This window comes from Mus caroli, chromosome 19 (genome assembly GCF_900094665.2).
Source record: "Mus caroli chromosome 19, CAROLI_EIJ_v1.1, whole genome shotgun sequence".
Lineage (NCBI taxonomy): Eukaryota > Metazoa > Chordata > Mammalia > Rodentia > Muridae > Mus > Mus caroli.
Genome location: NC_034588.1, coordinates 51604429 through 51618323, shown reverse-complemented (window position 1 = coordinate 51618323; position 13895 = coordinate 51604429). Strand labels below are relative to the sequence as shown.

Here is a 13895-nt window from a genome sequence, read left to right as displayed (position 1 = left end):
TTTTTGTTTTTATTTTTTTTTTTTTTTTTTTTTTTTTTTTTTTTTTTTTTTTTTGGCATTTCTTGGCTGACAGCCGGGTCATACCCATGTCAATCACACTCATGTCAATCACACCCCTGTCAACCACAGTCATGTCAATCACACCCCTGTCAACCACACCCATGTCAATCACACCCCTGTCAACCACATCCATATCAACCACATTCATTTCAATCACATCCCTGTCAATCACACCCATGTCAATAATCATACCCCTGTCAATCACACCCCTGTCAACCACACTCATGTCAATCACATCCCTGTCAATCACACCCATGCCAATAATCATACCCCTGTCAATCACACTTATGTCAATCACACCCATGTCAATCATACCCCTGTCAAAGACATCCCTGTCAATCACACCCATGACAATCACAGCCATGTCTGCCTTTGTTGTCACATGGTCTTCTTACTGTGTCTCTCTTCACATGCCCTCTTTTAAGGACGCCGCTTCCCCTGAATCCATGGCTGACGACTTCAATGTGACCTTGGATCATTTAACTCTGCAGTGGCCCTATTTTCTAATTTGCTTGCTGTAACATTCCCAACATCTAGAAGAACGCCTCATCTAAACACTGTTGGGTGAATGTGTACAAAAATAAGTGAAGGAAAACAATACATGAACGGTATCAGCAGCTGGGACTGCACGGGGTTTCCCTGGTCTTCTTGACTGGGTGCCTGTGGTTACCGCACATCATCGGGCTCAGCACAGCTCCTGCCAGCTACTTGTTCTTCAGTAGAAACCTCTGATAAATGCCTTGTGCAGAACGGGGCGGGGGCGGGGGGGAGAAACAAAAGATGTTTTAATGTTTTCCATCTGAACTCCAGGCCTTTCTGGGCTGACCTGGGGTGGAGAAAGCAAGTCGAAGGACCTGAATAACATTGGAGATGCAGCTTATGACACATGTAGAAACCCAGGGGCAAGAATAGGGGAAAGGAGAAGGTGCCTGGGCCCTAGAGGCTGGAAAAACCCAATCCAGTTAGCTGGAAACAGAAGCCAAACAGTGAGGTTAACACTGGACAGTATGAGCCCACCCTCATTCATTCATTCATTCTTCATTCACTTAACACTCATTTGACAAATAGCTATTAACCACATTCTGGTGTTCCGGGTGCTGGGGCTCCAACAGCAAATTCCCCTGGCTGAAATCTGTTTTCCTGAAGCTTTCCTCATATTGGGAAGAAGTATCGCAAATAAAGATAAGCCACATTGGGCAAGAAGTGTGTGGTGAGGCTCTCACCGGAATCAGGGCGGGAGCTTAAGGATATGTGTAAAGAGAGGATGAGTTGTGATAGGTGGTGGGGTCAGGTGATCCTGAAAGAGCTCCTGGGAATTGAGGGGACACTCCCTCCCCACCCACCCGCCCCCTGGAAGAGCACTCCAGGCTGAAGGACTTCTAGAACATGTCAGGACCCCAGGATGAAAGCACATTCAGAACTTGAGAGAGACTGAGTTTCTGGGGCTGGAACTGAGAGAGGAGGGGGCTGGGAGGGCCAGCTGTGGTCAGAGTGGCTTCTGGCCAAAGTGCAAGACTGATCAGTGCTTAGGTTGTGTGGAGGTTGGAGCCAGGTCAGCCAAAAGGAACAAGAGAGCCAGTGGACTTTGGAGGGCCATGTGCATTAAACCTGGGCCTCTCATCACACCACACATGGGGCCAGCTAGGCTAACAGGGAAGGGGCTTGGCCAACATCACAGTTAGGGTGAGAAAAGCTGATTCAGTCCTGCACGTAAGGAGTGAGGCCTCTTCCCACTGTAGCGGCTAGAGAGGGGTCAGTGGTGTGGAGGAGAGAATTGGCCACGGAGGCACCACGGGCACAGATGTACCTGGTGCACAGCTTGAAGCTGCAGTGTTGAGGTCTGAAGGTGCCACCTTATCTGAAGGCTCGCTTGACAGGGTGAAGGGCTGTTCAGATGTCACACTGAAGAACAGGGACATGCTCCAGTGCTTCCATTTTTGGCTCCTTCTTCTACCTCCATAGCTAGTCTGGAATTTGGAAGACAGACATCTGAGTAGACTCCAGCTTCTGGGCAGTTTTCAGGTCACCCAGCAGCCTCCTGAGTCCAGGTCCCTGGTTCCCAAAAGAGCTTCCTGACCCCTATGTGTCCAGATTTGCAAACAAGCTGGCCACTTACTCACCAGACCCTGACCCCATGTTGTTCCTGCTGGAACCCCGAGTTGCTGCACTCTGCTGCACTGTGTGCAAACAGCCTGCTCCCTGCTTCTCTCAGTGGCTGTCTTTCAAGTCCTGTGGTCCCTTGTCCTGTAACATGGCTATAGAAAACTGCTAGGCCCCCCCCCCCAACCTTCCCTTGCCCTTGCTTTTTGCAGGGGCCGTGCTGGAGGGACCTTGTTTTCCTTGCCTTCCCTTAGGTGTGTAATCCCCATCCCACCTTTAGAACTTTCTTATGGGCTCTCTCCAGTTCTCCTGATGTCTGGGTTAGGCCAGCAGTTTTTATTTTTTTTTTCCTTCTGTGAACCCTGGGACACTTGTCTGAATTGCTAGTTTAAGATTTTTGAGCACCAAGCAAGTGAGAAAGAGCTGTGCTAGTTAGAAGTAACAGATGTGGCAGGAGGAGGAGTGTGTACGTGTGAGTGTGTGTGTGTGTGTGTAGGGGGGGATCCTAAAGCTTTACCCTCCCTGAGATCATTCTTACCCTCTCCTAGGTCTGGTCTGCTCCTCCCTCATCCAGGCCTGGCCTACTTCTGCTCATCAGACCGTGCAATTTAGCCCCATTGTTCTGGAAGCTTTGAGTAAGAAGGAACTTTCCCTGTTTCCTTTCCTTTCCTTTTGTGTGTGTTTGGGGGGAGCATGGAGACAGAGAGAGGAGAGGACAGGGAGGAGAATAGGGGAAGAGGGAGAGGGGGAGGGGGAGGGAGAGAGAGAAATAAGGAAATAGCTATTGGATTTTCGCAGAGGTTATCACCCCCAGCAAAACCTAAGGGTATTCCTGCTTGACAGCCTGCTGGACAGCCTTTCAGCGCTGTGGCGAGAGGCTGATGGGGATGCTTCCCTTCCTGCAGCCATATTTGCTGAAACAGTGAGCCCTGTTTCCCAGCTGCCTCTCCACCCAGGAACAAATAGCTCTCTATGCATAGTTCTGAGCCCTGGACTTGAGAATCCCCTGAAGAATGTTAAGGGGGTTTAGAGTTTCTTAGTAGAAACTGCCATGGTAGGAAGAAAATGGGAGGCGTCAACGTTTTCCTCTGGCCTTTTGACCTAAACAATCAAAGGCCTGTTTCTCAATAGAATTCCCATTCATTGTTCATTCTCTCTCCTTTCCTCTCCCTCCCTCTCCCTGGCCCCCCTTCCCTCCCTCTTCCCAAAGCCAGTTTCTCAGTTTCTCCCCAGCCCACGAGAACAACTGCTCGACCCAAGTATGCCATTTGTTTCACATCTAAGTCAGGATCCATCTGGAAAACAGAGGCATCCGAAAAGCAGAGGCAGAAAATGAAAACATCAATCTAGCCTTAAAACATTTGGAGACACTTCTTCAGGTTTTTGCGTTCCTCATGCATATTTATGAAAACTGAGAACACATCTGCTAGACTGTTGTTCTGTGACAATGCACCACAAGTAATTACCAACTTAAAGAGCATTGCTTGCTTACTTATTGCAAGGGAATGTACCCCTGTTACAGGTGAGAAGCAAAATAAAAGAATAAAACAGGTAGCACGGGAAAACCAACAGAAAACTAAAACTCACCCTCTAGAGACAATTAGCACAAAGTAGGAATTCAGTCGTTTCTGAAGACACATGCTTAGTAAGGAGGTCTGCACATGTAATCCCAGCACTCAGGAGGTTAAGGAAGAAGAAGTGTGCATTTCAAGCTAGCCTAGGCTTCATAGTGAACCACTGTCTTGAACAACAACAAAACACATAATAGTGTGTATATGCAGACACATAGACTTGTGTGTGTGTGTGTATTAAAAACCTAGTCGTGCCCTAATAGGACACTACTGCTGTCATTTTGTTCAATGGACATGATGTGCCTGAAAGCTACCTTCTAAGTAGTTCTGTTCGCATCCACAGGTTAGTGATGCTATCTGCCTTAATCACAGACGCTTCCTTGAGATGTCTGTGGTGGTTGCTAAAGACTCCCAACTGGTCCAAGTGCTGAGAATAAGTAACTCTGGAATGCTCAACCTTAAATGGGACCTCTCTCTCTCTCTCTCTCTCTCTCTCTCTCTCTCTCTCTCTCTCTCTCACACACACACACACACACACACACACACACACACGTGATGCCAACCCTTCAAGGCTGAGGGCACCAGGGAAGAGGGGGAGGGGAGGGCATGCTATGGAATGCCTGCTATTTTGGGGCATGCCATGCCCACTCCACTCCATTCCGGAACTCTCAGCAGCTGTGCTTACCAGCACCTGATTGGCACAAAGCACACCCTGTCCGCATCCTCTCATGGACAGGAGAGGAGCTCACGAGGCTAGCCTCTCCCTGAGGAGGCTAGCCCCTCCCTGAGGATCTACCAGCAAGCAGTGGTTGCTGGGGAAGGGGGGTACATTTTCTTCAGTGGTGTAGTTACTGGTAAGTTGCCCATGTTCCTGTAAGTAGACATAACTGGATTTACTGGGTCACCAAGCAAAACAAACACACACGGGAAGGTCGAGGGAAGCCTAGTTGGGGATGGGATTAAGAAGGAGTAAGAGAAATACTGTGGTTTTTGAACTTGGGGTTAAGGGTCTCCTAACAATGGGAGTGGGGGTGTCTCTGACTCTTTTATCTGTCTCTTGGGACCCCTTTCCCCTATTGGGTTCTTGGTCCAGCCTTGCTATGAGGGCTTTTGCCTAGGCTTGCTGTGCCCTGTTATACTGGTTGGTTGCTCTCCCTGGGAAGCCTGTTCTTTTCTGAAGGAAAAGAGCAGAAGAGGAGTGGATCCTGGGTAAGGGGAGGTAGGGAGACTTGGAGGAGTTGAGAGAGGGACACTACAGTTGAGACGAAAATAAATTAAAAAAAAGAAAGGGCAAGAGACAGTAAGAATATTAACGTGAAAATGCCACAGTATACCCAATGTTAAGTATAGTTTATATTCACTAAAAAAAAAAAAACAAAAAAAAATTTAAAAACAAAAACAGAAAAAAAACTTTAAAAAAAAACCCCACAGCTTAAGCTTTTAGTTTTAGAAATCTTAAAGCAGGGTCACAAGGTACATTCACGGAGGCCATTGATGACCTCTTATAGGATGACAGTACAAAACCATCTGTGTTTTATTAGAGAAGTAGTATGTGCTGTGTGCAGACGCTGTTGATCCATGGGGCCTATTTAATAACCTATTCCTTTGCCTACCTCCTCTCTGGAGCTCACAAAGTACAAAATATTCCTCTCTTGCAGCAAGGGTGGACTTAGAAGATCCTTCCAGTATCAGGCTGACTTTGCACCATTTTTTAATGTGGGATGTACAGCGTCTCTGACCTCCATCACCATGCAGTGAGCACTGTGTTTGGGATGTGGTTTGTCCCCCTGAGATGTGTGTGCTAGAGGCTGCTCCTCAGTGCAGATGTGTGGGGTGCTGGGACCTTTAAGAGGGGCTGAGTCAGGTGAGGTGGTTGGATCTCTGTGGTCTCAGGAGGGATTAATGCTGGCCTCCTGGAGCTAGTTATTGAAAGTGAACTTGGTTCCCATTGTCCTTTTCAGAGTTTCTGCAGCTAGTGCAGCCTCACCAGACACTGAACAGATGGTCCACCAGATCCTGAACTTGAACTCTCCCAAACTTTGGGCCAAACAAACTTATTTTCTTCATACAGTACTTGGCTTCAAGTGTTTGTCATATCAACAGGAAGTGTACTGATCCTGTCGTTACATCACGTGCCCGACTCGAGGACTGAGCTACATACTTCTGTGTGTCATAGCATAGTAGCTTGTGATCAGTAGATGCTAGCAGGTTGACTTTAATTCTCTGATTTTGTGGTTGCAGAATTTGGAAGGATTTTGAAGGCGATGCATTTAGATGATCTTTGTGGGCTTTTAAAATGAGCATATATTCATGATACAAGATAATGGGTTTTATTATGACATCGTCATACACGTGCATCATACACAGGTTATAGTCACTGCCTTCTACCTGCTTCAGTCTCCTCCTTCCCTTCTGCTGGCTCCTCTCCTCTTCCCAATGCTTCTCTGGCTGTTTTTATGTCATAGGTATACATGTATGTGTGTGTTGTGTGCATGTGTTAGGTATATATGCATATATGTATGCACGTGTGTGTATACATGTGCATGTGTGTGTGTTCTTTTCAACATGAATCCCACGTGATCATCTGACATTTGTCTTCCTGAATCTGGCTGATTTGATCTCCACTTCACATCTTTCTGCACATGATATGATTTTATTCTTTATAGCTGAGAAAGACCCCACTATGGATTGTGTGCTGCATTCTCTCCTTGCATTCATTCACACTGCTGAAGATCTAACATGATTATGTAACTTGTCTATGCACGGTGCGGCCGTCACACAGGCGGGCCTCACTGCTGAAGATCTAACATGATTATGTAACTTGTCTATGCACGGTGCGGCCGTCACACAGGCGGGCCAGAGTCTCTGTGGTGTGGTCGGTTCCTTCACATAGATTCTCAGAGGTGGTAGCGCTGAATCCTACGTTAGCAGCTTCCAGCTTTTGAGAGCCTCCTACTGCTCTCCTTTGTGCCTTCTTTAGTTCCTTTCCCACCACAGTGTGACAGGCTTGCCTTTCCTCTTCCTCTTTACCAGTGTTTGTTAGTATATTTTTCTCTTGGTGACAGCCATTCTGACTGCTTGAGACAGATGTATCTCAGTGTAGTTGTGATCTGCATTTCCTTGGTGGATGTGGGTTTTGAACACATACACACACACACACATACACACACACACTCACACACACACTCACTCACACATTTATATATGAAACTGTGTCTTTTTTGAGAGCCTTTTGTCTAATGTGGCCATGTATTGATTGGTCTTTTGGTGTGTGATATTTTAAAAAGTTCTTTATATTATATGTCCTACAGGCATAGATATCTTAGAACCTAGAGCACAGAATGTTTGTATTTCATAAATGTAAGCAGATCAGTCAAAATGACAGTGTCACAGACTTTGACTCAAACAGAATCTTTGGCCGTCACTCATCACCCGGTTACTGCTGCTACAAACACATCTAAGCCGGTGAGGACATGATCAATTTTGAAAGGATGGTTGTATTTGGATAGATCTGGGGATGGTTAGTGAGGAGGCAGTGGTTTTGCTCGTGTCTCCTGGTGACCTGGATTGCGCTGGAGCCGGTGGTACACTGTGAATCTGAGAGGCCGGTGCTCTTGCCTGTCAGGATGGGCTGCTAGTCAGCAGGGAGCCTCAGGGCCTGGCAAAGAGGGAAGAGGTCAGCACGGTTGCCCAATGAGCTATGAGAACAAATCAATTTAGACTGTTTGTGGTTCCAAAAGCCAGCAGTAGCTTGATCTGCACTCCTCCTTGTGTGTGGTTGGGTAATAGTTGCGAATGATGGCAGGGAACCTTGAATTACTCCTGTCCGTGTGCAGCCATAGGGCAAGAGCTGATGGCTCAAGTGTCTTTAACCTCATGTCTTTTCTCAGATCAACTCATCTTTTTGCGGTTAGGATCAGTGTGATGTGGGATTTGCTCAAGAAATGAGTCTTGTTGGGTTTTGACTGAAGGAGGCCATGAGGCCAGAAGTCAAGGTCTCTTGGTGATTGTAAGAGCCTAACAGGTTTTGGACCTTGTGGCCATCAGATAAATCACTTGAGAAAGTGAGGAATGAGGACAGTCAATGGTTGGGCTCTGGGAGGAGGTTGTCCCAGCAAGGAGTGGGTAGTGGGCAAGTGATCAGAAGGCATTAGGTGTGGATAGACAGACAGACACAGAGAGAAGACTAAGTCTTGTATCCTCCTTCATGCTTCTGATAATATGAAGTCAAATTTCAATTTGATGGACCTTCCCTTGTGGAAAGACCAGTTTAAACACTATACTCACTTTCAGTACTGAGGTGTCAGGACCACCTGCAGGGACTAAAGCAGGGGGATACCTGGTTAGCTAGGATCATTGTGGGTATTCATGCATGGGAAGAACCTGAGAGGCCTCTGAGATGCACACTTGCTGTTATTGGTACAGAATCACCACAAGAGGAAGAGGACGTCTTCCAAGGTTGCAGTGTTCACACTGGGCCTTGTGTCAAACTGGGCCAAGGTCAGAGGGTTGGTTGGCACCAGGCCTGGTGAGTAATTTCTCTCTGAATCCTCACTCCCGACCTCTGCATGCACCACCGACTTCTGGCCCCACCGTCAAGACACTAAGCACCCTCCAAAACATAGAAGAACATAATGGTCATGTATTAAAACTATGGTTGGCGTTCAGGTAGTGCCAACCACCTCCGAAACCCACACATATACACTAAATAACTTGCTGAAGAGAGAGGAAAGGGAAGGAGAGAGGAGAGGAGAGACGAGAGGAACTAGGAAAAAGAAACCACTCCATTTTTAGGAAGCAACTGGAAACCCAAGCAGGATACTTTGCAGGTCCTAAGTGATATTCTAAGCTGTGGAGCACAAGGACTTTGCTCATCTTATCTGTAAACCCACTGTCTAGCATGGAGTCTAGCACACAGTAGGGCTTCAGTAAAAAGTTCTTGAAAAAATAATGAACAAGCACCACAGGAGCAGTGGGTGATCCTCAGAGCACAGCCAGGGCTGACAGAACATGGGCAGTCTGAGCCTGGCTCCAGACTCGTGGCCTCTGTGACTCCTGCACAGAGAAAGTACGTATTGTGTCAGGCTTCCTTCCAGATGGTAGAGGTCCTAAAGTGAGCAGACAAAATTAACCAGGGCTTCCTCCTGCTAAGAAGCTGACATCCTGGTGGAAGGCTAGAAACAAACTAGAACGCCTTAGCATTTGATGGAGTGATGTGTGAGTGACTCATGGTGGTTTGAAGGGGACTGGACCGCTCTGTAGCAAGTCCTTCCAACCCACCGCCCACAAACAGAGGCTCTGAGAGTGAAACCAGGTGAGTGGATACCATATTGGGAGTATAGGGGAGAAAGGGAGATGTCAGATGAAGACATGGGTGACCAAGGACTCTTGAGTATTTGAACTGCAGTCTATAGCTTTTCAAGACCATGCTCACCAGTCCCCAGCCTCAAAAGTCTGTTCTCCAGAAGCCCTGACTGTCGGGCAAGGCCATTATGGGAGCTTTGTGGGTTGGAAGGATGTCTCAGTGGTTAAGAGCACTTGTCACAAGTGGTTTGAATCTCAGTAGGCTGTTCACTACTGTCTGTAACTCCAGTGCTAGGATACACAGGATGCAGAGATATGCTTGTGAGCAGAACACTCACACACACATAAAAAAGTATAAAAAATGATCATGAAGAGGAGGAGGAGAGGAAGGAGGAGAGGGAGGAGGAGGAGGAGGAGAAGGAGGAGGAGGAGGAAGACCTTTGCCAGTACTTAGCTCTTCTGAAGTTGTGGGCAACTTTGGGCTTTGTGTGCTAAGGGAAATGGTTAACACCTTACTGTGAAAATCAGCTCACATGCCTTCCAGGATGGAAGCTAGTTCCCAGACAGCAGCTGCTGGTCCTCAAGGGACTTCCTGGAAACTTCCTTGTCAGCCAGCCAAGCTGTCATCCACATGGGGCCACTGGGGAATCCCTAACCAGCTGAAGTCATCTAAAGCATGAGTGCCTAAATGTGATGCTGTGAGTATACTATTCACAGTGATTGTTGTTTGCATATAAACAAAGAGGAGATCCTGCAGGCTGGGGAACTTGGGGTGCCTCCGGAATGTGTACCTTAACTGTGGAGAACCTCCTTTGAGCACCATTAGATTCCAGAAGGACAGCTGGCCCCAAATGACAATGGCTCGCCTATTTACTATTAATAAGGAGCTTGGCTTCCTGGGACTAGAGTGGACTTCGGTACCAGGAAGCTGCATAGTTTACAGGACGCTTTGATCTTCCTTGTGAGGAGGCTGAGATAAGAGGGGAGGAGGGCACACAGGACACTGGCTTAGAGGGGGAGGAGGAAGCCTACAACTGCCTCTCTCCACTTAGCCTGTCCTGTAGAAGAGGGAGCATGGGCCATGCCTCCTGGGCTGTACCCAGGGCCATGGAGCCAGCCCCACTTTCTGCTGGAGAAAAACAAGAGCAAACACCTATCCATCCTAGCAGAACTGAGCCCCGATTTTTAGGGAGAGAAAAGAAGAGACTTTGGTTCTTGCTCCTTATGAAAAACAATTTAACTTTTTCGTTTTTGGAAATGTAAAGGGCTAGGTTTTAGTTCTACATCAGCACGTTTAACATTAAAGATTGCTCTCTATGTGATTAAAGTTACTTTTATCTTTTATTGTTACTTAATCTCTCCATGGCCTGTTTCTCTGTTGTGAGCCATGGAAACAGAACAGGATGGGGGTGGGTGGGGCACAGACAGACATCCCTACATAACCAATTTAAATTAACTTCATCTCTAGCCCTAGGTCCAGGAGGATTTTGAAGCCACCTCTAGACCTTCAAGAAGGTTCTCCACATTGATTAGTCAGGTCTGTCACGAATGTCTGAGGAACAGTTAGGCCACCCATTATCATGATGGTTATAGCTTGTCTAACCATAAGACTCCATGACTTTGGGGCACACATGAGCCAACTGAAGCCCTCTGACCAAGTCTGTCTCACTCTCATACAGTATTAAAGTTTCATCTTCATAAGGTTTTATTGAGACATGGTCATGCTCACTCATGGACAACGTTGGGCGACCTTTGTGTCACACGGTAGGACTGAATAGTCATAAGAAAGACTGTGGCCCACAAGGCTTAAAATAGTTATCACATGCTCTTTGCACCAAAGTTTACCAACCCTGCTTAGAGTAGTTTAGAGCACTTTATTATTATTTTTTAAATTTGTGATTTGAGTTTTAATTCTGTGCATGTGTGTGACGTGTACATGCATGCAGGCACATGCAGAGGCTCGAGGAGAACACCAGGTCCCCCAGGACTCAGGCAGGTAGCTGTAAGCCACCTGATGTTGGTTCTGGGATCAGGACTGCAGTCAGTGCATGATCAGTAGGCACCCTTAGCCCTGGAGTCCTCTCTTTAGCCTCAGCTTTGAGGTGATTGAAGGAGCATCCGTCTCTTTGATGTCTCTGTGATGGAGGAAGGAAGATCCTGTAAGCCTTATCCTAAGAATAAAGAAAGTAGGTCCCTGTGAGATGTTCTTGGCTTGGAGCACTAGTTTTAACTACACAGGGCTGCCCAAGCCACTACTGCACAGGTCTTCAAAACAGAATGTTTGAGCTCAGCAAGATGATGATACATGCATGGAAGATATCTGTGATGGGCAAAGTTCAGGTGCATTAAGCAGCAAGTCTGCAGCAGTTTGGAGCCTCTGAGAGGCAGATGCCAAAGAGAAGCTGACATTTCTCATCCAGTGTGGGAGCCGCTTATGCAGTGGCTAGGTGGGATCAACAGATGCAGGTGCACAGAGACCACAGAGCAAGGGAGAGGCCAGTGAGCAGAGAGGGAGGAAGGAGATGCCCTGACGGAGCAGCCGCTGACTGCAGTGCAGTTCCAATATGGTGTCTGCAAGAGTGGTGTGTGTGTGTGTGTGTGTGTCTGTGTGTGCGCACGCGCACGCACATGTGCGTTTGCATGTGTGTGTATGCATGCACATGTGTGGCAGGAAAGGGCTGACTCTTGTCAGTCACTGAGTAGCCTAAGCAGAATGCCATGGTAGACTCAAAGGGACAGTATCAAGAGGCCATCAGTCATCTGCGCTCCTGTAGCAGGTGGTCCGAAGAGGGCATCACAGTGGGACCTCTTGTAGCTGCTGCCGTATCTAGCATTTATTTATTACCTGTGCATCCTAGACCAGGCTCTGTGCTAGGACTGCAGACACCAGAGATGTGAAGGCCATGGTTCCTATCTCTAGGGAGCTTCTGTTCTAGCTGGGAATATCAAACATGCACACCATGCAGGCGAAGAGGTGATAGACGCACTAATAAAGAAGCGCAGTGATGTTTCGGTCCAATGGCTGGGACAACGTGTTTTAGGGATTAAGAGAAGCCACCCCGAGAGGAAGCTTAAGCTGTTCCCATTTGTCACTAGGTCAGGCATGTGTGTGTAGTGTTCTGCACCATTTAAGGCTTTCCTGTGCCCATGAGTTGCCTCCACCCCTTTGGCTCTCATTGAGTACCTCTTTAAGTACCATTCTGCATGCCAAGTTAAATGATTTTATTGACCAGCATCTGACTATAAACAAACCTATGGCATTGAAGAAGCTATGGCCCTAATGAGTCACTCAAAACAATCTACAGAGCAGGGTGTGGCTTCTCGTGGGACTCCTCCCCTCCCGTCCAACCTCAACCCTGGATGGAGTTTAGGGGCCTCGTGTGTGCTCTGCTCACAGCTCTTCTCTTGACATTTCTCGATTTGAGGTAGAGCTTCATAAGTTGCCCAAGCTGGCCCTGAACTCACTCTTTAACTCAGGTTAGCTTTAAACTTTCAATCCCCCAGGGAAGCTAGTATAATAGGACTCTCCCAAGAGGCCTAGCTTCCTGGGGGAACTCTTAACAACTAAAATGTAGCTAGGCACAAACAGTGGATAAGCCATTCAGTTAGCAAGCATGTATTGGTAAGCTCTCTCTCTCTATATTTTTTCATATGCATTATTTTTTGTTCTTTCATAATTTGTGAGAATAAAAGACTCCACCCCTACATACTACTTCATCATATGCGAGAGAGCTTAAAATATACCCATCACTCACATCAACAACAAACACGTCTCTTCTACAATAGATTTTGTCTCAGTTTTGGTTTCATGCACATTTCCCTGTTACTATTTTTTGTGATGCTTCCCTGACACTTCCTTATTTCAATGGCAAATATTATAGTATGGATTTCTGAAAGGTTAAAATGCTCTTTTTCTTTTAAAATACATCCACGAGACTCCCGTAGCATGGTCTACTCTCTTGGACTTCACGCTGTCATCTATGCTGCAGAGGTTTTAGCTGTAGTTTGCATAAAGTTCCCACCCAACCTTATCCAGGCCTCCACTGAGTGTAACACACATAAGAGGCTGTAAAGCAGAATGGTCCCAAATCGGCATTCTGACAGAAGGCCTATCTCAGGCAGGAGGACCTAGACCACCATCTGAGGTGCTCTCTTCTGGGATGTAGGATTCACTGGGACCTTCCTTTTAGGAACAAAGCTGATCAGTGTCATTCTCTGTGTTCTTTACAGAACAGCCATGACACACTCAACTGCTTTATCTTAATATCCAGGGTCCTTTGGAGCTGAGAGTCCATGCCCATGTTAGTGTGTTTTAGAACATATGCATAGTCCTGTTAAAATATGTTGGCCAGACTTTTCAGTTCTTACCTGTCATCTCAGCACAGAGAAGCAGCGGCAGAAGGATCTTGGACAGCTCAGCTATGTAACTGTGTCCACAGGGATGAAGATATTCCAAAGAGATGCTTGTCTATCTGCTCCCCAGACTCCTGAAACAGTAGGCCCCGCCCCCAGAATGGAATTTCTCAGGACTCTCCTGCTGGGAGAAGGAGAGGGCTGAAGCTTGTGCCAGCTATGCATAGCCAAGCTGTTATGCTCAATGTAAGGACCACCACCATCAACTTCTCTCTTGCCAAGAGCTTTCAGGTTGTCAGAGCCATGTGAAGTCTCCTGCTGGACAAGTTCTCTCCTATCTGACATTGCACCTTTCTCTGAAGGCAACAAAGCATATCTGGCTAACGATGCACACACAGACACAGACACACACACACACACAGAGACACACACACAGACACACAGACACACACAGACACAGACACACACACAGACACAGACACAGACACGCACACACACACACACACA

At 47.1% G+C, this 13895-nt stretch overlaps 1 protein-coding gene and 1 long non-coding RNA gene across 2 annotated transcripts in view; one reads left to right on the top strand and one right to left on the bottom strand.

The window, feature by feature from the left end:
- The window catches only part of Gpam (glycerol-3-phosphate acyltransferase, mitochondrial), a 95597-nt gene that overhangs the window by 14259 nt on the left and 67443 nt on the right, over positions 1-13895 (top strand). The window lies entirely within an intron of this gene.
- LOC110286104 overlaps positions 7133-13895 on the bottom strand; it is a 12489-nt gene continuing 5726 nt past the window's right edge. Inside the window, exons 2-3 of the long non-coding RNA XR_002377114.2 lie at positions 13404-13522; positions 7133-7389 (exon numbers count right to left, since the gene is read on the bottom strand). This is a non-coding gene — a long non-coding RNA (uncharacterized LOC110286104). The remainder of the gene's footprint in view (positions 7390-13403; positions 13523-13895) is intronic.